Source organism: Oncorhynchus tshawytscha, linkage group LG19 (genome assembly GCF_018296145.1).
Source record: "Oncorhynchus tshawytscha isolate Ot180627B linkage group LG19, Otsh_v2.0, whole genome shotgun sequence".
NCBI classification, from domain to species: domain Eukaryota; kingdom Metazoa; phylum Chordata; class Actinopteri; order Salmoniformes; family Salmonidae; genus Oncorhynchus; species Oncorhynchus tshawytscha.
Window position 1 is genome coordinate 25948165 of NC_056447.1, and position 27513 is coordinate 25975677.

The window sequence follows — 27513 nt, forward strand, 5'->3', positions numbered from 1 at the left end:
AACCATAAAGGTTGCTACATCGAATCCCCGAGCTGATAAGGTAAAAATCTGTCGTTCTGACCCTGAACAAGGCAGTTAACCCACTGTTCCTAGGCTGTCATTGAAAATAAAAGTTTGTTCTTAACTGACGTACCTAGTTAAATAAATGCTGAAGGCAAATATTCCCAGTGTATGTGATGCTCGGCATTTGATGCAACGCAGATAGGGTGGCTAGAGTATGGGAACAGAAGAGTCATTGTCTGTTCTTTTGAGTTTTGAAGCTGAATCTTTGCCTGATAAAGTGCATTTAGGATATATAATTTATCCTGTACGAGCGTATGTGCCGAATACGTTAAGATGTTACAGGTGTCAAGCTTATGGGCATGTGGCAGCAGTGTGTAGGAGGGAGGGTCCAAGGTGTGAGAAATGTGCATAAGGGCATGAGACAAAGGAATGTTTAGAATTGGGGAAAGTAGTGGAATGTGTTAATTGTAGGGGTGCCCATAGAGCTGGGGATCAGAAATGTCCCGCGCGAGAGAGGCAGGTTGAGGTTTCCAGGGTTAGAGTAGAGCAGAAGTTGTCATATGCAGAGGCAATGAAGAAAGTAGAGGAAGATGGGTTAAAGGGGAGGAGTGGTGAGAGTAGTAGAGGTATACCAGTACAGAGGGATAGGCCAACAAGTTAAATACGTTTCAGTAAGATTGGAATTTTTGCATTTATAGCAATGGTTATTAATGGTACTGCAGGGATGGATCGGGAGTCTCAGGAAATTGAGGTTGTGGTGGCAGATGCAGAGATGTATTTGGGTGTGCAGGACTTGACAGCAGGAGAGTTACAGGATGTGTTGAGTGGTGATGTCCAATCCCTTTAGGGTGATGGCATGAGGTAGGAATAAATCAATTTAATTAGTGGAGTAGGGGGGTGTTCATTTATTTGATATAGTTTTGAAATGAGTGAGTATAGTATTAGATGGTAGGGTATTTATTTAGTAAATTATTATATTTCAAGTAAAGTATAAGGGGGTTTGGTAATGCAACAAATTGGATGCCAACCTCCGTTAAACCTCATAAAGAAGAAGTGCAATCTGCATCCCATCCATTAGGCAGGGCTAGATAGCTCATGTCGTAGCCTGGCGTAGAGGCGTCTCTGTTGCTGCTGAATGATGATGGCTAGCTATCTGAACGTTAGTGTTCTGCGGCTGTGAAGTTAGTGCTTTTGTTTGAGACCAAGCCAGCTACCAGTCTCATACAATATTATATCAAATGATTCAGGCTGGCAAATTAAAAGTGAGTATATCTGTCAATCAGGTAAATGATAACGTTAGCTAAGCTAGCTGCGTTTCACGCGACGAGAGAAACTCATATGTTGACACTGTCGGCTAGATAACTAGTTGGCTAGCTATCTAATAGCGGGCTAGCCAGTCAGTGGAATGTATTTTATCAAAATGCTTAATTAGTTAGTTAGTTGACTGGCAACAGTGAGCTGTACAGCGTCGCTCCAGAAACAGCGTATTGTTGGGAACTTCAGTGCGTTTTAGCAAACGCAGCTCTGGTGAGGTAGCGGTAAGCTATGTAGAAAATATAATCACAGCATCTCATTTAGCAGACACTTTTATTAAAAACGACTTAGTCATACGTGCATACATTTTTTGGATGGTCCCGGGAATCAAGCCCACTACCCTGTCCCCTTACGAAAAAAAATTGCAGCTGGAGTGAAGTAACGTATAATTAGTAATGGGGAGTCGACTCAAATCGATTCCTCGACTCCTTACCCGTCTACTCCTAAGATTCAGTATTTTTTTGCAACGGAGGGAACTATTTTCTGTAGCCTACTTCAAGAACAAACTCTTGCGTCTTTCACAGCAAAGAAAGACCGGGCTAGGGGGGAGAGGGATGGGAAGGTCACAGCCAGGCATATCGGCCACCAGGTACAGTCAGAACCGTGCATCGGTAATCAAAAATATTTAGTCTTATCGCAATGCTGTATTTCGCAATTTCTGGTATTTTAATGACTCGCGCAAATTCAGTAAAGTAGGGGCTATCAATGAGTATGCTGAGTTATTCTACACACAATACCGAATAAAATAAATTCATTGAGTTAATAAAGCTGCATACAAACATGGTCTATTTTTTGCTTTCTTGAGTAAATGCAACTCCAAAATACAGGTGTTTCAGCCTAGCTCAGTACTTTCTGTAGTGGTGGGGCAGCCAGCGGACAATGAGGAGCGTAAGGGTGGTAATGTTCTCTAGTTGCGCCGTGATTTGCTCAGTGTTCCCACTCATGGGGAGAGCAAAAAAATTCAAGCCCATTGGATGCTGCCAAATAGTTACATTAGAAGTGCCCATCCAAGAAGGCTCAAGGTAATTGGCCAAAGATAAAATTAAGTCAAATCATATCTACATTAGCTTTGATTGTCAACATCATGCTTTCAAAATATTAAACAACAACGTGAGTCCAAAAATGCCTTGTATGCTGCTGCATAATTATGTAATATGCCCGGGAGATATATATACTGTCTGTAAGCTAAGAAAGCAATACTAAGTGTATGTTGTGTAGTAAGCTGTTAGTAGCTCATGTGCATCACCCTAATAATTTGGTCACACACAGCCTGTTTTAGAGAAATGTAATCATTGAATAGTGTAAGAGCTTTCATTGTCTGCTTATATGCCCCTTTATTTATCCTAGGTTCTGAGTTGGTGTATAGGGAGAATACTGTAAGAACTGCCCATGTTCTGAATTCTGTTGCTGTACATTTCAAATGTGCTGAACAACCTAGCTCGCTTATTAATGTCTTAATTTAAATTACGGATTTCCTCTTATCTGCTCGACAACAGCCAGCCAGGGTTTCATTAAATAAGCTAAAGGCAATACTATTTATTGCACATTTAGGCTTAAAACCTGTTGGGGATAGGGGGCAGTAATTTCACTTTGGATGAATTGCGTGCCCATAGTGAACTGCATCCTACTCTGTCCTAGATTGCTAATATATGCATATTATTATTACTATTGGATAGAAAACACTCTGAAGTTTCTAAAACTGTTTGAATTATGTCTGTGAGTATAACAGAACTCATTAGGGCAGGCAACCTTCCAAACAGGAAGTGAAATTCTGAATACATGTCTAATTTCAAGTCATCGCCTATCCACTTCCAAATAAGATATGGATCTGGTAGCACTTCCTACGCCTTCCACTAGATGTCCTCATTCAGTAGAACGTGGAATGGAGCTTCTGGTGTGAACTTTGACCAAATGGGAGGGGAAATAGTCACTGTCCCGACAGAATGCAATTTTCCTGTGGCGCATTTGTCTGTGGGTGTCACCATCGTTCCATTTGGCTGCAGATGAAAACATATGCTCCGGTTGGAACGTTATTGGATATATGTGAAAATAACATTCTGAAGATTGATTCTCTACTTAGTTTGATCAGTTTATTCGACCTGGAATATATATTTTTGAAGTTTTCGTCCAAGTTCTCCTGAACCAGCGTCAGCTTTTGGGCACGTGAGCTGAAAATATCGTCATAATATATGCACAAACTCTACCAAACGTTTTCGGCTGGGAAGCATGCTAACGCCTCAACTCCTCACCTGATAAAAGAACATGAAATCACGCTTCTGCTTAATAGCCTACTGAGGCATGGAATGCAATAGTTCGAACATGTCGACCATGTCCTTTTGTGTATAACATGACATTTGTAGGCTACACCAGACAACGGCATTCATCACCGATCAAGGAGTGCAAAGCAGCAGCTGAGTACTGAGCAACAGCTACGTGAACAGCAGCTACGGCAAAAATTTCCTGCACATGCGCAAAAATCTTTATCTTTAGCCTGGCAAATTGAGTTTCCAGAAAATACGGAACCGCAGCCAATCCATTTATAGTTTTGTTTATATATTTGTTTTTATTTCTATTAGTTTCAGTTTAGTTTTCAGATGCATTTTACTTGTATTTATTAAATGTTTTAGAAAAACATTTCTATTTCGTTTTTATATTATTTAGTTTCAGTTTTCGTGTTAGGAACAGAAAGTAGCCTATGCGTGGGAGGCTAGGAGACATTTGTGTTGTATATGTTTTGGGATGTAACTTCTAACAACTTGAAAACATGACTCTTGTCCCAGTTCATTTGCAAAATAGTTTTGACCCACAGGTAATGATTCATCTTTATTTTTGCGGACAATTGTTCTAATAGGGGGATGACGTGCCCAGAGGTTTGATGTTGTTTTCTCATGTTAACACAAGTGGCTCTAGTCTAATCTGATTTAATGGACCACACACACCACACCGACTGTTGATCTGCCGTTTGTTCGGCACAGTGTATTTTAGGAACCACTCGCTGGTGGACGTCTGACTAATTACATTTGGCACTCAGTTCAGATGTGCTAAGTACTCTCGGGACGGCTAATGCTACCAGTGTGTCCAAGCCTTTACAGCCCTATTTTTAACCCAGCAGACTGTTCCCAGCCGGAGCCTGAACTAGTTGTTTGCGTCTCAGAAAGGCCCATCTGATGTGCACAATGGGAGGGAGAGAGCTGTCCATATATTCAAGGAAAAGGCTGCCTTAGTGGTATAATGTCTCTGTCTTTGGAGGGGTCGTGGCTGAAGGGTCTATACCTCAGGACACCGAAGGGAAATTAAACCCCACCTGTCCAGGGTCTGTGATTTAGAGGGTGGGGTTTTAAGGCTCCTATCTCAATGATGAGGGATTTTTTTCTCTTGGGGCATTACCCCAGATTTCTGGTATCCTTGCAAGAGTGGAAGTCCAATACGTCAAAAGAGCGTTACCCATGCTTAGAGGTCCCTTTAACCACCCCATTTCGATTTTATGGTGCTTGTAACTACTGAAATTACATTGTACAATAGTTTACCCTTCCAAAACTAGGCTACATAGAATCTAAGTATACTGAAAAAAACAATTTCAAAGATTTTACTGAGTTAGTTCATATAAGGAAATCAGTCAATTGAAATAAATAATGCCTCAATCTATGGATATCACATGACTGGGCAGGAGCCCGGCTTTTCTTGTTTTAACTGATCCACATACTTTACGCTTTGTCATATGGACTGTCCCCATATCCCACGTGTGTGTCAAGTCGTATAGCTGCCCTCCGGTCATGTTTTCCTTTGTTTGATCACCCCCCCCACACACCAAACTGCTCCCATACACACAGACTTCTTTCAGTCAGAGGTAAATTGATGCTTATTTTATTTCTGCTACACAGTAGCTTTAGTTTGGTCAGTGTGCTTTTGTTTCAGTGCTCTGTTCTGTCAATGTGTTTGGACGTTTAGCAGGGATCATATATCATGCAGCACCTACCGCCTAACCAGAAGTGGGGCAGCTCCAGAGCACTGTTTGTGCCCGGGGGTTGGTAGAAACTCCTCTCGGGACCTGGGTTGGAATGAGAGTGCTGTGTCTGGGCACATTGGAGCCCCTCCACCCCAGAGCCCTAAATAGTTGTCCTCCCACCACCTAGTCTGCATCTGTAGTGCAGGAATCACTCACCACCACAATGAACATGCTGCACTACAAACCAACACCAGTACCACTAACTGCCACCAATTTAAACATGATGTAATTGAAAGGGAACATTTTAAAATGAACTTGATGGAAGGGGAGTGTACTTAAAATCACAGTGCTCTCCTTGCGTGATGCGAGTTGATGAACCATTCCATAGTTTTCAGTGATGTTTTATTCTATTGACATTAACTAAAGTTATCTCCACAGGTTGACCTGGATCCATTTAGAGGTGGTAATAATTATGAGTAGACAGTGGCGGTATCATAATCTGTAGGAGTGACTGTAGGAGAATAGAGTGTAATATAAGTACACTTCATAGTGGAGACATCAGCAGCTCTGTCAGTGTCACTGAAGACTGTTACTGCAATAGGGCCATTTCACATGATTAGATCAGTGGTGCTTGTTAGTGACCCACCATCATCTCCTATATCTTGTCTCTGAATATTGTAATGGTCTGGTCACGGAGTGCTGTTTCATTTGGAACCCAATCAAGTTCAATGAGCTCATGTATTCATGATAAACTAAAATCATTAGCTCGTTAACATGCAGATTATTTTAAATGAGAACAAAAGAGTTTACTTCACTGTATGCGGAATAGAGAGATTTCATATCACTTTGGGGAGCTATCAATTTCTCTCTATTGTGCACGCACCACCAATGTATGACTGAATGTTTGTTTTTCACTTATGGCTTTTTCAGCAACGATTGTTCTTGACGTTTTCCTCTCTTGTCATCCCTGCCTGTCAGCGCCGGACCCCGGGGAACCCTGCAACAATGACACCCGCTGGACCCAGAAGTATCAGTCGTCCCGGCCGCTGCACCGGACTAGCCTGTCTCTGGTCTCGGGCTTCTGGCACGCCACGGGCCGCCACTCCTGCCGGAGGCTACTGAGAGCCATCCCCCGACAAGTGGCCCAGATACTGCAGGCTGATGTCCTCTGGCAAATGGGACACACCGGTGAGGACAGACAGCAGGGGGCACTGTGTCTGTCTGGTTAATAACAGGTTGTGTGTAAACAGTTGAATGGGTGTAGTTGTTTACATTAACGTGTCTTGTGTACATGTTGTAGTTTGTGTACATTTATTTGCTGGTTGATTCTAGCTGTCTGTATTCTCTGTGTAGGTTCGGGAGTGAAGGTGGCTGTTTTTGACACAGGACTCATCGAAAAACATCCACATTTTAAAAATGTGAAGGAGAGATCCAACTGGACCAATGAAAAGACACTTGATGATGGTAGGATCATGGGTACTAAGTGAACCCTGTCCTCTCCTTGTGCTTTAGTAATGTGATCTGTTTCTGTGCTGTGGCCATTGACACTAAGTTTGGCCTCGTTCTTCTCTCTCCAGGGCTGGGACATGGTACTTTTGTGGCAGGGGTCATTGCCAGCATGCGAGAGTGCCAGGGCTTTGCCCCTGACTCTGAGCTTCAGAGTGTTCACCCAACAATCAGGTCTCCTACACCTCTTGGTTCCTGGATGCCTTTAACTATGCCATTCTGAAGAAGATTGATGTCTTAAACCTCAGCGTTGTTGATAAGGTGAATAATAAAGAATCCCAAAAGCATTTAGTTTCTTTTGCTGAAAATGTGTGTTTGTGTGTGCCAGGTTTGGGATCATGGTCTCTGCCATTGGGAATGCTGGACCACTATATGGGTGTGTTCTGACACCGAGAGGAGGTGTGGTGGTCAAAAGGGCGTAGCATTGATTATTACAAGATACAGATTTGTTTAAAGGAAAGCCAAGATGAAAATGTATGTCAAATAATAATTACAATTCCATATGTATCCTAGCACCCTGAACAATCCAGCAGATCAGATGGATGTGATTGGGGTCGGTGGGATAGATTTTGAGGACAACCTTGCCAGGTTCTCCTCACGGTGGTTGACTACATGGGTACGTCTCAATCCCAGCATAACCCTGAATAACCTCTCAAATGTCTATCTCGGTGTACTCTTACCTTTCACAGTAATAGGAAACTGAACTCTGTTTCCCAGCCTACCTGTTATCAGTTCCACACTAGACATCTAACCCTGTGATCTGCAGCCCCCGTCTCTGATACTGAGATAGAGGAATTGGATGTGTTCAGACCGTATGGCAGCATATGGCACTCCATAACCTTTTTTTTCTTCTGTGGGACATATAAATGAAGAATGCAAACATGATCATATCTCAGTTTACTTACAGTGCTGCCTACTCCTGATCATTCGTTTTTCAAATAATATGAGCAAAAAATATTTTGCTTTGTCTGGGACTCTAAACCAGACAAGATAAAGCGTGCCCATCTATTTAATGAATATGAACTGGGTGGGTTGAGATTATTAAATATAAAAAGCACGAAACCATCTAAAAGTTTCAAATGAAGCCTAAATGGTTCTCAAGGAAATTACTAAGAAAAGCTCATCCATTGTTTAAAATTTGCCTTTGTGCAGATTGCCATGTCTCATTTTCGATTAATTGAAAATTAAACCTTTTTCAAACGAGCATTGCAGAGCTGGTTTCAATATCACCCCCCTGAAAAGATAGAACAAATGTTTGGTTGAACTCAAATGTGCTGGTTGATCAAAGAGCTGTATTTATGGAAAATATGTTTTAAAGCTTTCTTTAAAAAAAAAATGATATTGAAAATTTGAGTAAATAACTCTTTCATGGAGTTATTAGAATTGTAAGGGATGGTCTGCTCAAGATTACAACCAATTGATGACAGCATTACCTGGTAGGGATCTGGTCTGTCCAATATAAAGGATCAAAACTGTCAGAAGAATAAAAATAGGAAAGTATACCAGTTTCATTTGAGGACCAGGATGTTGACAGCTGTGCCATACAGATTGCAAAAAAAATATTTTTGATGTAGCTATTCCATGATACAGAATGTATGAAACAATGTAAGATTAAAGACTTTGTGCTTTTCAGCTAAAATGATTGTACAGAATTCTTGCTACCAACAAAATGTTGAACATTTGGGGCATATCATCACAGCTCTGCAGATTTTGTTGTGAAGATACAGAATCAATAGATTTATGGTCTTGCACTCAGACTGTTTCTGGTCTGTATTGGTAATTGACCCTAGAAATAGCTTTTGGGAGATCTGGAGAGAACTGGTCAGTCAAATACCAATATACTAATACTCTATTTCATTTTACTCCCTTTTTTCTCCCCAATTTCATGATATCCAATTGGTAGTTAGTCTTGTCCCATTGCTGCAGCTCCCGTAGAGACTCGAGAGGTGAAGGTCGAAAGCCAGGCGTCCTCCGAAACACAACCCTACCAAGCTGCACTGCTTCTTGACACACTGCTCACTTAAGCCACACCAATGTCTCGGAGGAAACACGTACATGCGCCTGGCCCGCTAAAAGGGGTCGCTAGAGCGTGATGGAACAAGGACACCCCGGTCGGCCATACCCTCCCCTAACCCGGACGACGCTGGGCCAATTGTGCACCGCCTCATGGGTCTCCTGGTCACAGCTAGCTGTGACACAGCCTGGGATCGAACCCGGGTCTGCAGTCTAAGTAAAATTATTTTTCTTCAACTCGTATTTGTGGATACTATTCGATAGATTCAAATATCACAGCATAGTTCCAAATCAAATTTTATTTGTCACATACACATGGTTAGCAGATGTTAATGCGAGTGTAGCGAAATGCTTGTGCTTCTAGTTCCGACAATGCAGTAATAACCAACAAGTAATCTAACAATTCCAAAACTACTGTCTTACACACAGTGTAAGGGGATAAAGAATATGTACATAAAAAGATATATGAATGAGTGATGGTACAGAGCAGCATAGGCAAGATACAGTAGATGGTATCGAGTACAGTATATACATATGAGATGAGTATGTAAACAAAGTGGCATAGTTAAAGTGGCTAGTGATACATGTATTATATAAGGATGCAGTAGATGATATAGAGTACAGTATATACGTATACATGTGAGATGAATAATGTAGGGTATGTAAACATTATATTAGGTAGCATTGTTTAAAGTGGCTAGTGATATATTTTACATAATTTCCCATCAATTCCCATTATTAAAGTGGCTGGAGTTGAGTCAGTGTGTTGGCAGCAGCCACTCAATGTTAGTGGTGGCTGTTTAACAGTCTGATGGCCTTGAGATGGAAGCTGTTTTTCAGTCTCTCGGTCCCAGCTTTGATGCACCTGTACTGACCTCGCCTTCTGGATGATAGCGGGGTGAACAGGCAGTGGCTCGGGTGGTTGTTGTCCTTGATGATCTTTATGGCCTTCCTGTAACATCGGGTGGTGTAGGTGTCCTGGAGGGCAGGTAGTTTGGCCCCGGTGATGCGTTGTGCAGACCTCACTACCCTCTGGAGTGCCTTACGGTTGTGGGCGGAGCAGTTGCCGTACCAGGCGGTGATACAGCCCGCCAGGATGCTCTCGATTGTGCATCTGTAGAAGTTTGTGAGTGCTTTTGGTGACAAGCCGAATTTCTTCAGCCTCCTGAGGTTGAAGAGGCGCTGCTGCGCCTTCTTCACGATGCTGTCTGTGTGAGTGGACCAATTCAGTTTGTCTGTGATGTGTATGCCGAGGAACTTAAAACTTACTACCCTCTCCACTACTCCACTAGTTGAAAGATGTATGAAAATCTGAAGAGGGTGGCCAGCAGAGATCGGTGGGATGGGCTGAGGGAAGCTGTGGATTTGGAGACAAGTGGGAGTGGAGTTAGAATGACGGTCAAAGACAAGTGAAAAAGTTTGTTTGCCTGAGGCTGAAGCCGCGCAAGTGTTTGTACGCATGTACACATATGGAGAATGGATTTTTTTTTTCAGGGGGGTCTCAATGGTTGTGGGGGGAGATCTTGGGGGCTGGCGGTTGGGAACTTGAGGAAGGTTTTTGACCTTGTGGGAGATTTGTTGACGTGCCCTTAAGCAGGGCGTTGCTTCTGTGGGTCGTTCAGAATGGGAATCTGTTAGATGACTGTTAGATGACTGAATGTAAATGTTGAGCGGCTTCGCTGCAAGTGTCTTTTTCTCCCATGGTCTCTTTCCCCTATACTCTTTATTCAACATGATTCTCTCTGCCTGCTGTTTTAGGAGCTGCCTGGGGGTATGGCAGAGTGAATCCTGACATTGTGACCTATGGCTCTGGGGTGAGGGGCTCAGGGACGAAGGAGGGCTGCCGCTCTCTCTCAGGAACCAGCGTAGCATCACCTGTGGTGGCAGGCGCTGTGACCCTACTGGTGAGGTGAGTTCTGTCACAAACCGGGTCAAAGCCTGTAACAAAAGGGAGACAACGTGGAGATAAGGAGTAACAAAATATATATTTATTAAATAAAGTAAAGTACAATATACAATGGTGTGTGTGTAATCGAGTGTTTTGCATGCATAAAGGTGCCAAAGCAAACAACCAAAAGGCCACCAAGATACACAACAAAATCTGTAAAGGTGCCTGTATGGAGAGAGTCTTCTCCATGAATGGGGAAGTGGTGTATTTATCCTGGGACACACTAGGCCCAGGTGTTTCCCATGTAGCTCAACTTCTAAATACTCTCCTGCAACCCGCCTCACCCAATGTAGCTATTTTTTCTAAAGTATTTATATTTACTTCGGATCCGGATCCCCTCAACTGAAGCTAGCCAGCTAACTACCAGCTATCAGTCAGCAAACCATTGCTAGCGGTCTTCAGCTAACCGGTCATCAGCTAACCTTTAGCTCGGAAAGCTCTCGCCAGTTCGAACAACGCGACTCTAACCAGAGCATAACGGACCTATTCTTTTTTTTAGCCCCGGATTCCCACCGGATTCCCACCGCAAACGGAACATTTTCAGCTGGATCTTCACAACTAGCTATCTAGCTAACGGCAACCCCAGATGATTACTCCTGGCTAGCGTTTCCACCCACTTAGCTTGAAGCTAGCCCGGCCAGAGCTCCTGTGCTACCACCGAAGCATACTCCTGGGCTACAATATCCGGACCCACGACCGGTCTATCGATGTCACCGCATGAAGAGGCATAAACAGACTCACCCCATCGCGACGCCCCCCAAAGGCTAACTTTCTAGCCCTTGCTATCTCCTTGCTTGCTAATTCGGCCTGCTAACTGCTAGCTTGTTTAGCCCCGGTCCGCTAACTGCTACCTTGTTTAGCCCCGGCCTACTAACTGTTAGCTTGTTAGCACAGGCCTGCTAACCGTCTGAATCGCCGCGTCCCAAAGACTCACTGGACCCATATTTACTTTCAATCTCTTTTCGATTTTTAATTTGTTTATACCTTCCGGTAACCTGCCTCACCCAATGTGATACGGAATCGCTATTATTTTTAATTTTTAGAACACACTCAAGAACCTCCAGAAGCTAACTAGCTACAAGCTATTTAGTCATTGTTAGCCACTGCTAGCGGCTTTTACCTTTTACCTTCTGCACAGCCAGCCATTTTTTTTTTTTTACCTGGATAATACTCGCCAATCCAGCTTCCCTGCCCCATCCACCGCTGCCCCCTGATCACTTGGCTACATAGCTGATGCATGCTGGACTGTCCATTAATCACGGTACTCCATTCTGCTTGTTTATGTTTTATCTGTCGGCCCCAGCCGCACTCAGGCTCTGTGTGTAGTTAATCCGACCCTCCCTGCCTAGTCAACGCCATTTTTACCTGCTGTTGTTGTGCTAGCTGATTATCTGTTGTCTCACCTACTGTTTTAGCTACTGTTTTAGCTAGCTCTCCCAATTCAACACCTGTGATTACTGTATGCCTCGCTGTATGTCTCTCTCAAATGTCAATATGCCTTGTATACTGATGTTCAGGTTAGTTATCATTGTTTTAGTTTACAATGGAGCCCCTAGTTCCACTCTTCATACCCCTGATACCTCCTTTGTCCCACCTCCCACACATGCGGTGACCTCACCCATTACAACCAGCATGTCCAGTGATACAACCTCTCTCATCATCACCCAGTGCCTGGGCTTACCTCCGCTGTACCCGCACCCCACCATACCCCTGTCTGCGCATTATGCCCTGAATATATTCTACCATGCCCAGAAATCTGCTCCTTTTATTCTCTGTCCCCAACGCTCTAGGCGACCAGTTTTGATAGCCTTTAGCCGCACCCTCATTCTACTCCTCCTCTGTTCCGCGGGTGATGTGGAGGTAAACCCAGGCACCCTCATTTGTTGACTTCTGTGATTCGAAAAAGCCTTGGTTTCATGCATGTCAACATCAGAAGCCTCCTCCCTAAGTTTGTTTTACTCACTGCTTTAGCACACTCTGCTAACCGTGATGTCCTTGCCGTGTCTGAATCCTGGCTCAGGAAGGCCACCAAAAATCCGGAGATTTCCATACTCAACTATAACATTTTCCGTCAAGATAGAAACAAACAGTTCGAACTACTAATTTTGAAAATTACTCTCTCCAGAAATAAGTCTCTCACTGTTGCCGCCTGCTACCGACCCCCCTCAGCTCCCAGCTGTGCCCTGGACACCATTTGTGAATTGATCGCCCCCCATCTAGCTTCAGAGTTTGTTCTGTTAGGTGACCTAAACTGGGATATGCTTAACACCCCGGCAGTCCTACAATCTAAGCTAGATGCCCTCAATCTCACACAAATCATCAAGGAACCCACCAGGTACAACCCTAAATCTGTAAACAAGGGCACCCTCATAGACGTCATCCTGACCAACTGGCCCTCCAAATACACCTCCGCTGTCTTCAACCAGGATCTCAGCGATCACTGCCTCATTGCCTGTATCCGCTATGGAACCGCAGTCAAACGACCACCCCTCATCACTGTCAAACGCTCCCTAAAACACTTCTGTGAGCAGGCCTTTCTAATCGACCTGGCCCGGGTATCCTGGAAGGACATTGACCTCATCCCGTCAGTTGAGGATGCCTGGTCATTCTTTAAAAGTAACTTCCTCACCATTTTACATAAGCATGCTCCGTTCAAAAAATGCAGAAATAAGAACAGATATAGCCCTTGGTTCACTCCAGACCTGACTGCCCTCGACCAGCACAAAAATATCCCGTGGCGGACTGCAATAGCATCGAATAGTCCCCGCGATATGCAACTGTTCAAGGAAGTCAGGAACCAATACACGCAGTCAGTCAGGAAAGCTAAGGCCAGCTTCTTCAGGCAGAAGTTTGCATCCTGTAGCTCCAACTCCAAAAAGTTCTGGGACATTGTGAAGTCCATGGAGAACAAGAGCACCTCCTCCCAGCTGCCCACTGCACTAAGGCTAAGTAACACGGTCACCACCGATTAAATCCATGATTATCGAAAACATCAACAAGCATTTCTCAACAGCTGGCCATGCCTTCCGCCTGGCTACTCCAACCTCGGCCAACAGCTCCGCCCCCCCTGCAGCTACTCGCCCAAGCCTCTCCAGGTTCTCCTTTACCCAAATCCAGATAGCAGATGTTCTGAAAGAGCTGCAAAACCTGGACCCGTACAAATCAGCTGGGCTTGACAATCTGGACCCTCTATTTCTGAAACTATCCGCCGCCATTGTCGCAACCCCTATTACCAGCCTGTTCAACCTCTCTTTCATATCGTCTGAGATCCCCAAGGATTGGAAAGCTGCCGCAGTCATCCCCCTCTTCAAAGAGGGAGACACCCTGGACCCAAACTGTTACAGACCTATATCCTCCTTCCGTGGCCTCCAACTGCTCTTAAACGCTAGTAAAACCAAATGCATGCTTTTCAACCGTTCGCTGCCTGCACCCGCACGCCTGACCAGCATCACCACCCTGGATGGTTCCGACCTTGAATATGTGGACATCTATAAGTACCTAGGTGTCTGGCTAGACTGTAAACTCTCCTTCCAGACTCATATCAAACATCTCCAATCGAAAATCAAATCAAGAGTCGGCTTTCTATTCCGCAACAAAGCCTCCTTCACTCACGCCGCCAAACTTACCCTAGTAAAACTGACTATCCTACCGATCCTTGACTTCGGCGATGTCATCTACAAAATTGCTTCCAACACTCTACTCAGCAAACTGGATGCAGTTTATCACAGTGCCATCCGTTTTGTCACTAAAGCACCTTATACCACCCACCACTGCGACTTGTATGCTCTAGTCGGCTGGCCCTCGCTACATATTCGTCGCCAGAACCACTGGCTCCAGGTCATCTACAAGTCCATGCTAGGTAAAGCTCCGCCTTATCTCAGTTCACTGGTCACGATGGCAACACCCATCCGTAGCACGCGCTCCAGCAGGTGTATCTCACTGATCATCCCTAAAGCCAACACCTCATTTGGCCGCCTTTCGTTCCAGTTCTCTGCTGCCTGTGACTGGAACGAATTGCAAAAATCGCTGAAGTTGGAGACTTATCTCCCTCACCAACTTCAAACATCTGCTATCTGAGCAGCTAGCCGATCGCTGCAGCTGTACATAGTCTATCGGTAAATAGCCCACCCATTTTTACCTACCTCATCCCCATACTGTTTTTATTTATTTACTTTTCTGCTCTTTTGCACACCAATATCTCTACCTGTACATGACCATCTGATCATTTATCACTCCAGTGTTAATCTGCAAAATTGTAATTATTCGCCTACCTCGTGCCTTTTGCACACAATGTATATAGACTCCCCTTTTTTTCTACTGTGTTATTGACTTGTTAATTGTTTACTCCATGTGTAACTCTGTGTTGTCTGTTCACACTGCTATGCTTTATCTTGGCCAGGTTGCAGTTGCAAATGAGAACTTGTTCTCAACTAGCCTACCTGGTTAAATAAAGGTGAAATATTATTATTTTTTAAATGTAGCTGACGACCCTCCCAACTCCGCCCACCGGCATCCTAATAAGGAAACAAGAACAAAGAGAATACGGCAGACAGGGTGGGATGTCGTCAATCTCTACCTTAACAGGTGAATTTATGTTCATGTGTGAGAGAAAGTCTCTTGTTCCTTAACTGGCTGTCTACACCTGGCCCCTCCCTCCCGCATGCTCTTCGCACTCCCCCACTTTCTCCACAACACATACACAATATATTATTCATGGTCAAACTTTGCTTTATGAGAGAGACGTTGCTGCTTTTTCTGTGAGCAGAATAACTTCAGAACATACTCTAACAAGAAGTGGCTGCTGCATTAAATACCAGAGGCATTATTAGTGTCCCAGGCCAGCTCATAGCCTGTGGCAAAAATGAGGGGACACGAACAACAGGTATAGGCCAATCAAAAAGGTTCTTTATTTTAAACCAAAAACAATTAACTTTAAACAAAGAAAAGGGAATGAGGTGTGACAGTATCATAATGTAGGGTGTATGTAAAGTGCAGGGTTGCGTGAATCTGTGTGTGTGAATGACTGAGTGAAAACTACAAACTACAAAGGAACAAACAAAACAGGATCATAGCTGGAGGAGCAGAGAGAGAGAGAGACAAAAGTGGTTAGTGAAGCAGTTTAAATACTGGAGGAGCAGAGAGAGAGAGACAAGAGTGGTTAGTGAAGCAGTTTAAATACTGGAGGAGCAGAGAGAGAGACAAAAGTGGTTAGTGAAGCAGTTTAAATACTGGAGGAGCAGAGAGAGAGACGAGTGGTTAGTGAAGCAGTTTAAATACTGGAGGAGCAGAGAGAGAGAGAGACAAGAGTGGTTAGTGAAGCAGTTTAAATACTGGAGGAGCAGAGAGAGAGAGACAAGAGTGGTTAGTGAAGCAGTTTAAATACTGGAGGAGCAGAGAGAGAGAGACAAGAGTGGTTAGTGAAGCAGTTTAAATACTGGAGGAGCAGAGAGAGAGACGAGTGGTTAGTGAAGCAGTTTAAATACTGGAGGAGCAGAGAGAGAGAGAGACGAGTGGTTAGTGAAGCAGTTTAAATACTGGAGGAGCAGAGAGAGAGAGAGACAAGAGTGGTTAGTGAAGCAGTTTAAATACTGGAGGAGCAGAGAGAGAGAGACAAGAGTGGTTAGTGAAGCAGTTTAAATACTGGAGGAGCAGAGAGAGAGAGACGAGTGGTTAGTGAAGCAGTTTAAATACTGGAGGAGCAGAGAGAGAGAGACGAGTGGTTAGTGAAGCAGTTTAAATACTGGAGGAGCAGAGAGAGAGGCGAGTGGTTAGTGAAGCAGTTTAAATACCCTGAGCCCAATGGGTTTATTGTACCTAAATCTCTGTCTGTCTGTTTCTAAAACCTCATCCCTCTCTTTCTCATAGCAAGCTGTTGAGTCCAATGGAAGCTCTGCTTTTTTTCCCTCATCTTTATTGATCATTGAAACATAATGCAAAGTTAATGTAATAGTTGTTTATCCAGCTGTGTCCCTCCTACAGCACGGTGTTGAACAGAGAGCTGGTGAACCCAGCCAGTATGAAGCAGGCTCTGATCGCCTCAGCACGGAGGCTCTCTGGAGTCAACATGTTTGAACAGGGCCACGGAAAACTGGACCTTATCAGAGCCTACCAGATCCTCAACCGCCACAAACCCCAGGCCAGGTACTGCACACAATCCGCACACTCATCATACACTTTCTTTTTACATAGTATTCACTTTGTTATATTTTCACTCTTTTAAATTCTTGAAAGGTTCTAGCAATGTTTGTCTTTAGTCTCAGTGTCCCTACATGTGGCCTTACTGCTCCCAGCCCATCTACTACGGTGGCATGCCCACCATCGTCAACGTCACCATCCTCAATGGCATGGGTGTGACAGGGAGGATTTTGGACAAGGTACTTTTGTATTGAAGGCTTTAGGTCTCATGTCAAACATAAATAATATAAATTGATCTGGCATGCTGTGTTTTTTTGTTGTGTCATCCTCCCGTTTGTTGACATTTTCCTTTCTTGTGCTCTCCAGCCCATCTGGCAGCCTTACCTACCACAGAATGGTGACCACATTGATGTGGCAGTCTCCTATTCGCCAGTCCTCTGGCCCTGGGCTGGAGACCTGGCAGACTCCATATCTGTCAACAAGAAATCTGCATCATGGGCGGGGATTGCCCAGGGTCATGTGATGGTGACCGTGTCTTCGCCTGTTGGGAATAATGTGAGTAATAACCAGGATATGTTTCGCGTAGTTACCATATCTCACCATTCACTTTTTAAATGTTTTGTTATTTCTGTAATCTCACACTGCCATCCTCTAATGTAGATTTATAACCAGAGAGCACAATATTTAGATACTACTGTTAGAGTTAGCAAGCTACCTTCTGGCAAAGTAGCTTGTTGTATCCTGGGTCAATGGTTCAATGTCCTGACCCTCAATGTTATCTAATTCCTCAGTCTGAGGTGGATGGGGAGATGACCTCTATGGTTAAATTGCCAGTCAAGGTGAAGATAGTGCCCACTCCTCCTCGTAGTAAGAGGGTTCTGTGGGACCAGTACCACAACCTGCACTATCCGCCTGGCTACTTCCCACGAGATAACCTGCGCATGAAGAATGACCCACTGTACTGGTGAGTTCTTTGGGCAACTATTTAGCTCTGTATCACTGTTCAGTTTTAAGAGAGAAGATTAGGCTGTTTGGTGTCATTGCAGTGCAACTCTTAAAACGTGCCTATAGAGGGTGCCATATAAGAGCAAGCCAGACCTTTTTCCCCTTTACAATCATTGCTTTTTTTTGTGATTGGTGTCTTGATATTGACTTTGTCTGAATAATTTGTAGGAATGGAGATCACATTCACACCAACTTCAGGGAACATGTACCAGCACCTGAGGAGCATGGGTTATTTTGTGGAGGTTCTGGGTGCACCCATCACCTGCTTTGATGCTAGTCAATATGGTGGCTGTCTTTGTCAGTTGATTGTCATCTAACATATTTTAGAGCGGGATATGGGGAGCAGCACATGAATGAATGGCTTATCATGCTGTCATTGCTTACAGCAAAAGTTCCAGTGCCTCCCATGCATAGCAGAGCTTGTTTTTCTGTATCTGGTCTCGGCCTGACATTTCCTGTGTGTGTTTAGGGACATTGATGATGGTGGACAGTGAAGAGGAGTACTTTCCAGAGGAGATAACCAAGATGCGGCGAGACATTGATTGTCTTTCATCAAGGGACTGTCTCTCGTCTTCAGTGACTGGTACAACATTTCTGTCACGAGGAAAGTCAAGTTCTACGATGAAAACACCAGGTAGGTATTATAACCCCACTTTGTATCTTCTCTGAATCTCTCGTCCTAAAGTCCTCATTAAAACATCAAAGGACAGACAGGGCGTCAAGCCTCCGCATAGCCTGTGTCAATAGGGGATGGCGGTAGCTTCGAGGTTAGAGGAGTGGGACATCAACCAGAGGGTTGCCGGTTCGAATGCCAGTGCTGATGGGGTGTAAAATCAGGCGCGAGAAAGCCGTCAATCTCAGGAGTCACCTACTGCCGAGGAACTAAACCAGGCATCCATTTCCTTAATGCACACAGTTTTTGCTTAATAAAAATGTTAGACTACCACACTTTATTGTGATTTAGTAGGACCAGTATAAACATAATAAGAAATCCATCGCAGATCTGACTTGCAAAGACTAGGCTGCCTTATCATATACCCCAGATTTCTCGCTTCAGAGCTGTCTATGGTAACCTCATAAACAATTAATTTAGACGCAGCGTTTATTTGCTGAAATGTGTGCCGATGCCCAGCATATTAGCATAGACATGACATCAGTCGAAACAAGACATGGTATCAATAACGAGACGAGCTGAAATGAGCCATTGAAGATTCCTCTCATGCCATTGTTGCTAGCTATCTGACCATCCAGAATCATAGCAACACACTGCCCCATCAATGCGTGCACATCGTTTTCGTGACGTCAGCTAACCCATCTGTTTTAGAATTGGCCTTTCATTTATATCCCCTCTCATTGGTTTAATATGTTCTCCTCAGGCAATGGTGGATGCCAGACGCAGGGGGCGCCAACGTGCCAGCTCTGAATGATCTGATCTCTGTATGGGGGATGGCCTTCAGTGATGGGCACTATGAGGGAGACTTCACCATGGCAGACCACGACAGTAAGAACACACGCTCTCACACACCCTCATTTACTCGCTGTGTCACTCATTTGTGTGTAAATCTAGAAAATGAATCAAGGTGAGATGGATTAATAAATCTTATATTATTTAGTGTAATGTTTAAACTTGTCTGTCTCCTCAGTGTACTATGCATCAGGCTGCAGTATTGCAAAGTTTCCAGGACATGGGATTGTGATTGCCAAGACCCTAAAGGATCAAGGTATTGCAAACACCCACTTCCACCTGACAGCTGTTACCATGGAGATGTGCTGTATATTCTTGTGTTTCTCTCCTTTCTCTTGTCTTTCTCACATATTCACCCCCCCCTCTTTCTTTTTCTTCCTAAGTGCTGGAGGTCTTGAAGCAGGAGACTGCGATTGTGGAGGGTGGTCCCATACTGGGAATGTACCAAACACTGTCTGAAGGGGGAGGTCGGATAGCCCTTTACGGAGACTCAAACTGTATAGATGACAGTCACAGACAGAAAGGTAGAGACCCTACCTGCATTTTCAGATATCTAAAACCATATCTGAGAAACTGTCAGTTATTGAAAATGTAATGATTTAAACTTATCTGAAATGATGAGTTGGTGTGGTTTTTACTGTTGTGTCCCCCCCCCCCAATAGATTGTTTCTGGCTACTGGATGCTCTCCTGCAGTACACCTCCTACAGCATGACACCTCCCAGTCTCACCCAACTCCAAGAGCAGGGTGGCTCCTCCCGCTGGCTCTGACCACCCCCTGCCAGAGAGATTGGAGGGTAAGACAAAGCCTTCAAACATATCCAGCTCAGCACTTGTTTCAGCTTTACACACTTAGTAGCTATCCTCCTCCAGGGTAATCATCTATATCGGTATTCAAGGGTATTGGAGGCTCACCTGGGAGACCCAAAGCCACGCCCACTCCCTGCCTGCCCTCACCTGTTGTGGAGGGTGTTCCCATACTGGGAATGTACCAAACACTGTCTGAAGGGGGAGGTCGGATAGCCCTTTACGGAGACTCAAACATGGTCCAAGCCACAGCCACTTAACGAAACGGCACCCAGGTGTGTGCCGATTCTCTAAACCATGTAACAATGCCCCCTACCCCTGAAGTGTTATTCCATTGTTCATTTCCATCTCCTGCATTTCCTTTCATTTTCTATCAAACACATGGGGAGATTATTTTGAATACACTCAACTGTTAATCTCCTCCATATTGATAAGTAACAGTGTCGTAATGTGCATCCATGCCTTTCTTACACAGTAACCTATGGAAGCACCAGAAGCTGCTATCTATTGACATGGACAAAGTGGTGCTGCCCAACAGACCTCAGAAACTACAGACCTCAGGTCCGGCCTCTGTCTCCTAGGGAGAGTGGAGCCTGGGACATCCCTGGAGGTGAGAATACATACCGAGTAGCATTATCACCAGCTCAACAGCACATGTTTCAGAGGTACTGTGTTCTGAGTCCGTTTGTAAAATGCACACAAACTGTTTGAATATCTAAGAGATCTGTTTTTTTGTCTAGTCGTTGTCCATTTTGACAATGCTAATGTGCTGCTTCCTGCCTCCAGAGTTACTAAGTGACCCATGTCATCTCCCCAGGTATAATGCCAGGACGCTACAACCAGGAAGTGGGCCAGACCATCCCCATGTTTGCCTTCCTGGGAGCCATGGTTGTGCTGTCCTTCTTTGTGGTGCAGCTCACCAAATCCAAAAGCAAGCCCAAACGACGGAAACCCAGAGTCAAACGTCCAACTTATTTTCAGCAGCAGCAGCAACAACTGGCACCAACAGGCAAGAACCCCACAGTGTGAGGCTGCCTTCCCAACCACCACAGACTATTAAGCCAAAGTACACAAGGCCCTGAACTCTGTAAGACTATGCTGAGATGTTGAGACCGTGTGTGCTTCTGCCTTTGAGTTGGGACTGTTGGAGAAGATTCATAGGCAGGTTGTTTGACTTTGAAATATGCAGCCTACAAACCCAGTCAATGTTTTCCACAGGATCTTGCCTCCACTCTTCAAAGGGGCTTTTCTTTCCACTGACCAAATGGAGTTTGTTTGAAATGTCTGTCCACTTTTTGTATTTATTGAATCTGCATCGTCCCCCGATTGGCCTCATCTTCCCTGTGTTCTTTTAAAGTCAGATTAATTGGACAATTGATGTACAGATATCCTTATTTAATACTTCATGTTCAGGCGATTATGGGTTGCTTAATTGGTTGTCTTGTTTGTTTTTATATTTTGTATAATGAGCTCTGGTGAGGCATTCTAATACCCATCATGATTTAACGGTTAATGGAGTAGCATTGGCAAACTTTTCAAATTAATTATGAAGTGTAAGCCTTGGTTCCCTTGTTTATTTTTGTAATGTTTGGCATTCAGAAAATTAACAGTTGGGAAATCTGTGTTAAAGTATGTTGAGGAAAGCTACGACATGCAAGACCTTAATCTACATTTATCCGAAGTTTAAGTGTTCTAATGTCAATGACTCACACCTCTCATCTATATACTGCCCCATCCCAAATAACATGTAAATGATAGGCAGCATCTGAATTGATTAAATTATATTGTTTATCTTTCCCATTCATTTGGCATTGAGCCATGTAGCTGGGTGCCTCGATGGATCTACACAAGAGATGGCTATGGACATGGACCCATCTTCACAATAAACCACTTGAGGCCTGAAAGTGGTTTAAGTGTGCTATCAACATATTTGTGGCAACTGAAGATCAGTTTTAACAGCATCTGAAATGTAATCTTCAGCTAAAACAAGATGAATGGCCTTGTCATGATCTGTCAGCATGAGTGAGTGGTTTACAATACCTCTTGGTAAAATAGCTGTCATCCTAAGTGGCTACATTCTTGATCAATGATCAAATATTTTACCTCAAAGTAAGTCATGGTCAAACAGTTTTCTAAGGACATCTCTTGCATTCATGTACTTTGGTGTTTGAAACTCTGTGTCCCACACAGTGTCATTGTTATATATGAAAAGAGTGAATGCACCTGTTGGGATTTTCTACAGAACTGCATTTTTATAAGTGGTTCACATATCAGAATAACCTCGGTAGTGTAATCCCATACCAGAGATGCTAAAACTCCCCATCCCACTATTCTGTCTCAAATTCCATCAGAGCTGTCTGAGGATCAGTTGCCTTGTCGCCCATTCAGTCGTGTCCTTGGTTGTTAAGTAGACTAATTCCATTAAAGGTGATGGGGGCCAGGCGGTCCTGCTAAATCCCCAGCTTGATCCACTTTTAATGGGGGAGAATAGCCTGTGAAAATGTCACTGGTCCCTCTCGGATGACAGCCCACAATGGATGCTAATTACCTGGAGAACATGGGAACTGACCCTGTGATCTGTGGTTGAATGGATTTTAAAAAATCTTGTGGTGTGAAATCACATGCCCTCTTTTCCCTTGGAAAGTTCCCAGCAGCCAGGAAAAGTAGCTAACGATTTCCCCTGCTGACATCTCCGAATATGACAGTCAGCAAATTCATACCTACAGGCTTCACCACCACCGACCTGAAGTGTATTCTATGATTGAAGCTAGATATACTCTGGGTTTTCTAAAGCTAGTCAGCATCAGGTATCTTCACATTCCAGCTCAGGCTTCAGCTGTTCTATGACGAGGGTATTGCTTGTACGACTGCCGCTAACTCTAGCAAGCTTGTAACTGTGCGTGCATGTTGAACGACAAACTCTTCATTGAGACAATGCTGACACATCAACACAGGGGCAAGGCAGTGCCACATTTTCATTATTGCCAAAATGAAAAATGATCTAGCAAATTCAGCAGACTATGGTGTGAAAAAGGCTATTAGAAGTGCTGCAGTTTAACCTTGCTTGAGTTAGCGGCAGCTGCATTATCAATATCCACCTTCGTAGTATTGATGAAGCTTGAACGTGAAGTTAACTGAAGCTTGCAAAATTTATAAAAGCTTGAGTAGATCTAGCTTCAATCGTAACATACCCCTCTGGTTGGGAGGGACCTCGGCCCTAGTGATGTACTAGGCCATCCGCTCTCCGTACCACCCTCTGTATCGCTTTGCAGTCATGAGCAGTGCAGTTGCTATACCAAGCGGTTATGCAGCCGGTCAAGATGCTCTCAATGATGCAGCTGTAGAACTTTGAGGATTTGAGGGCCCATCCCAAATATTTTTCGCCTCCTGAGGGGGAAGAGACATGGTCGTGCACTCTTCAAGGGTGTGTGCATCATGTTAAGTCCTTAGTGATGACCATGTTAATTAAGTCCTTGTGATATATATACCCACTTATAAATGCCTCACGTGTTACGTCAATGTTTTTAAACAACCTAAATGTATACTGTATAGCCTCAAGACATGGTTAAAATTATACATTTGATATCATGGATGGTCAGTGCTTGCATCCATAGCTCTATGAATTTGAGACTGGTTACATAGTTAAATATAGGTGTTATGAAAACGTGAAATTGCATCTGTAAAGGTTTGTGCACTGTTGCGCCTTCTTCACCACACTGTCTGTGTGGGTGGGCCTTTTCAGTTGGTCCGTGATGTGTACGCAGAGGCTCTTTAATTTTCAACCTACACTGCTGTCCTGTCGATGTGGATAGGGGGGTGCTCCCTCTGCTGTTTCCTGAAGTCCAAGATCATCACCTTTGTTTTGTTGACATTGAGTGAGGTTGTTCTCCTGACACCACACTCTGAGTGTCCTCACCTCCTCCCTGTAGGCTGTCTCGTTGTTGGTAATCATGCCCACTACTGTTGTGTCGTCTGCAAACTTGATGACTGAGTTGGAGGCGTGCATGTCCACGCAGTCATGGTTGAAGAGGGAGTACATGAGGGGGCTGAGCACGCACCCTTGTGGGGCCCCAGTGTTGAGGATCAGCGAAGTGGAGATGTTGTTTCTTACCTTCACCACCTGGGGGCGGCCTGTCAAAGTTCAAGACCCAATTGCACAGGGCGGGGTTGAGACCCAGGGCCTCAAGCTTAATGATGAGCTTGGAGGGTGCTATGGTGTTTAATGCTGAGCTGTAGTCAATGAACAGTATTCTTACATAGGTATTCCTCTTGTCCAGATGGGATAGGGCAGTGTGATGGCGATTGCATCATCTGTGGACCTGTATGCAAACTGAAGTAGGTCTAGGGTGGCAGGTAAGGTGATATGATCCTTGACGAGTCTCTCAAAGCACTTCATCATGACAGAAGTGAGTGCTATGGGGCCATTTTGTTCAGTTATCTTTGCCTTCTTGGGTACAGGAACAATGTTGGCCATCTTGAAACGTGGGGACAGCAGACTGGGATAGGGAGTGATTGAATATGTCCATAAACACACCAACCAGCTGAGGGTGGACCCAGTGTGGTTGTCGGCTGCAATAACCCATCCGTGACAAGGACCGATGAGTTGTGCGATCCGAGATGTCATTCTGCACACCACTGTTGTACTGAACCGTTTTTTGCCCATTTGTGACCTGCCTGTTAGCTTGCACGGTTCTGGCCATTCTCCTTAGACCTCTCTCATCAACAAGCAGTTTTCACCCACAGGACTGCCGCTGACTGGATGTTTGTCACACCATTCTCAGTAAACCCTAGACACTGTGGTGCGTGAAGAGCCCAGGAGGCCAGGTGTTTCTGAGAAACTGGAACCGCTGATCATACCACACTCAAAGTCGCTCAGGTCACTCGTTTTGCCCATTCTAACATTCAGTTGAACAGTAACTGAATGCCTCGATGACAGTTCGCTTGCTTTATATAGCAAGCCATGTCCACGTGACTCGCTATCTGTAGCGGCAAACCATTTTCGTGAACGGAATAAACTGGCCAGAGTATCTCTCGATCAAACACACACACAGTTCATTCACTCAGCCCTATCCAGTGGACATGATGTTCTCAATGTCCTGTATTACCGCCTCTTACAACACCCTGATGCTGTACCCTACTGTGCTGAGACAATATGACTCTAGAACAGTTTTACAATATTTTAAATGGAATGAATGCTCAACAGTGATTATCCATCTCAATTCAATGGGGATTTATTGGTACGGGAAACATATGATAATATTGCCAAAGCAAGTGGAATAAATAAACTCAAATGAACAGTTAAATCTCCCTCTATATATTTCTCTGTCTTGACAATCCTCACAGTCCACTCACAGATGGTATGTAGGCTGGTTGATTACACCTGCAGGTCTGTTTGAGGGACAATTGGACAGAACACATCAGAATTCTTGGACTTCAGCTGAGACCCTCTTCTCTTTCCCCATCCTTCAAGGAAAGTCCCTTGTTTATACTTCCTGTTAGGCATGATGCTCTCAAGATGTGTTTCTCAATTTCTCGCATATTGTGTGGTATTACCGAGAGAACACCCCTAGACACTTTCAAATTGGTTGTCCACATCAGACTAATTACTTGTTACCTGTGTGTTTAAATATTGCATCCATCTCACAGAATCCAAATGATTCCTCTACTGCCCTTGCTTTCTCTTTCTCTCCAGGCTACATTGGGGCAAGTTGTTTTACTGTTGGCACCAATGCCATGCTGTCAGGTTGCCAAATCAACTACTTAATCCTCCTCATCATAAACTTTGCTCACTCTTGTTCAACTGCCCTTTGATTAAATCGGTTTAATTCAATGTTTAAATTTGCTTCATGTGTGGTTTTTACTGAAAGTTGACAGATGGCACTTGTATGGGGGATGTGGTTGTGGGGGGAGAGAGTGGATAGATGGGTGTCGATGGTTTTGGTTGAAGAAACCTGTCCCTCTACCTCCCCTCCTTCTCTTGATAAGTAATACAGTTGAATGTATTTGCTGCATTTTACCTGTGATCCAAAATCAAATAATTGTATAAATTACAAGCTAAGACTAAATGAGATATCATTTGTATTTTTGTTGATGGACCCCAGCTACTCTTCCTGTGGTCCAGGAAAAATAAGGCAGTTTATACAATTTTAAAAACATTGCAAATAGGGATGCACAATCTATCGGTGAACATATCGGAATAGGCCGATATTAGCTAAAAATGCCAACATTAGCCTGATGTCTAGTTTAATGCCGATGTGCAAAACCGTTGTCAAAGCTGACGTGCATACCTACGTAACGTAGGTACATGACGTAATGACGCCACGCAAAATTTTGCCCAAAATGTCTGCTGTGTGGATCGAGCAGTCAAGTCAAGCAGTCATTTGAAAGAGTAAGAAAATTTCAACTCAAAGGCGAAGTCCATTAACGCCAAAATAATGGAATTCATTGCTCTTGACAATCAACCATTCTCTGTCGTGATGTTGGCTTTCGCGACTGGTCAAGCACCGGTGCACACTACCAAGTGCACTATTTTTCAGATGTAGCCCTATTGGAGTTACACAGTAATAGCGTCACTTCTATTAGCTTCACAAAATACTATGGAATGCCATTTGGTTTTTGCGTGTCAAAAAAGATACGTCGAACAACACAGTTCTTTCTAATTACAGAATGTTGTGTGTTCTGAATTTGCATGTGCAAGCCAAATGCCACCACTACTATCAGTAGCACTGTCAAAATGCAAACAAGCCAACACCGGCCACAAACGATGTGTTTACAATACTGCATTGGTAATAAAGCATTATTTGGATGATTGCAACTTCTGGGGTAGCTAGCTTTAGCTTGGTACCTAGCTAGCACCAATCCCACCAGCCTGAAAACAATGACCAGGAGAAACTGCAGTCATTTTCATTAATCTTAGCAATGATTTAGGAATCCTTGTGAGTAAGTATTAGCTTGGTAGCCACTTGTTGTTTGCCTATTGAAATTGAACTTCAGTTCATGAAAATAAATAGCTAGCCAGCTACTTAACCCTGTTGCCCATAGCTAACTTAATCTTTCTAGTGACGCTCGACCGGAACAGGTAATGTGTTGTGAAGCTAGCCACAATAAGGATTGGGCACAATAGTGGAATTTGCAGTTTGCCTTCAAAATAAAGGTACCTCTTTGAAAGTGATGCAGAAGGTTACAATCGGTGGAATCATGCCATATTTAGACTAGATCATGTTAAACAAGGTTGGAGTGTGAAGCAATGAAATGGGGAATCAGTCTACTCAGTGACACCCACAGAACACACTGTGAAGTGTTTATGCAAATATTAGTGTTGTAGCTCTTATCGTGGGACTGTGACTGTGTGAAATCCCCTCCCCAGTCAGCCA

At 44.0% G+C, this 27513-nt stretch overlaps 1 pseudogene; it reads left to right on the forward strand.

Annotated features, from left to right (window-relative positions):
- Positions 1-703: 703 nt before the first annotated feature.
- LOC112218545 lies at positions 704-23986 on the forward strand (annotated as a pseudogene).
- Positions 23987-27513: the final 3527 nt, after the last annotated feature.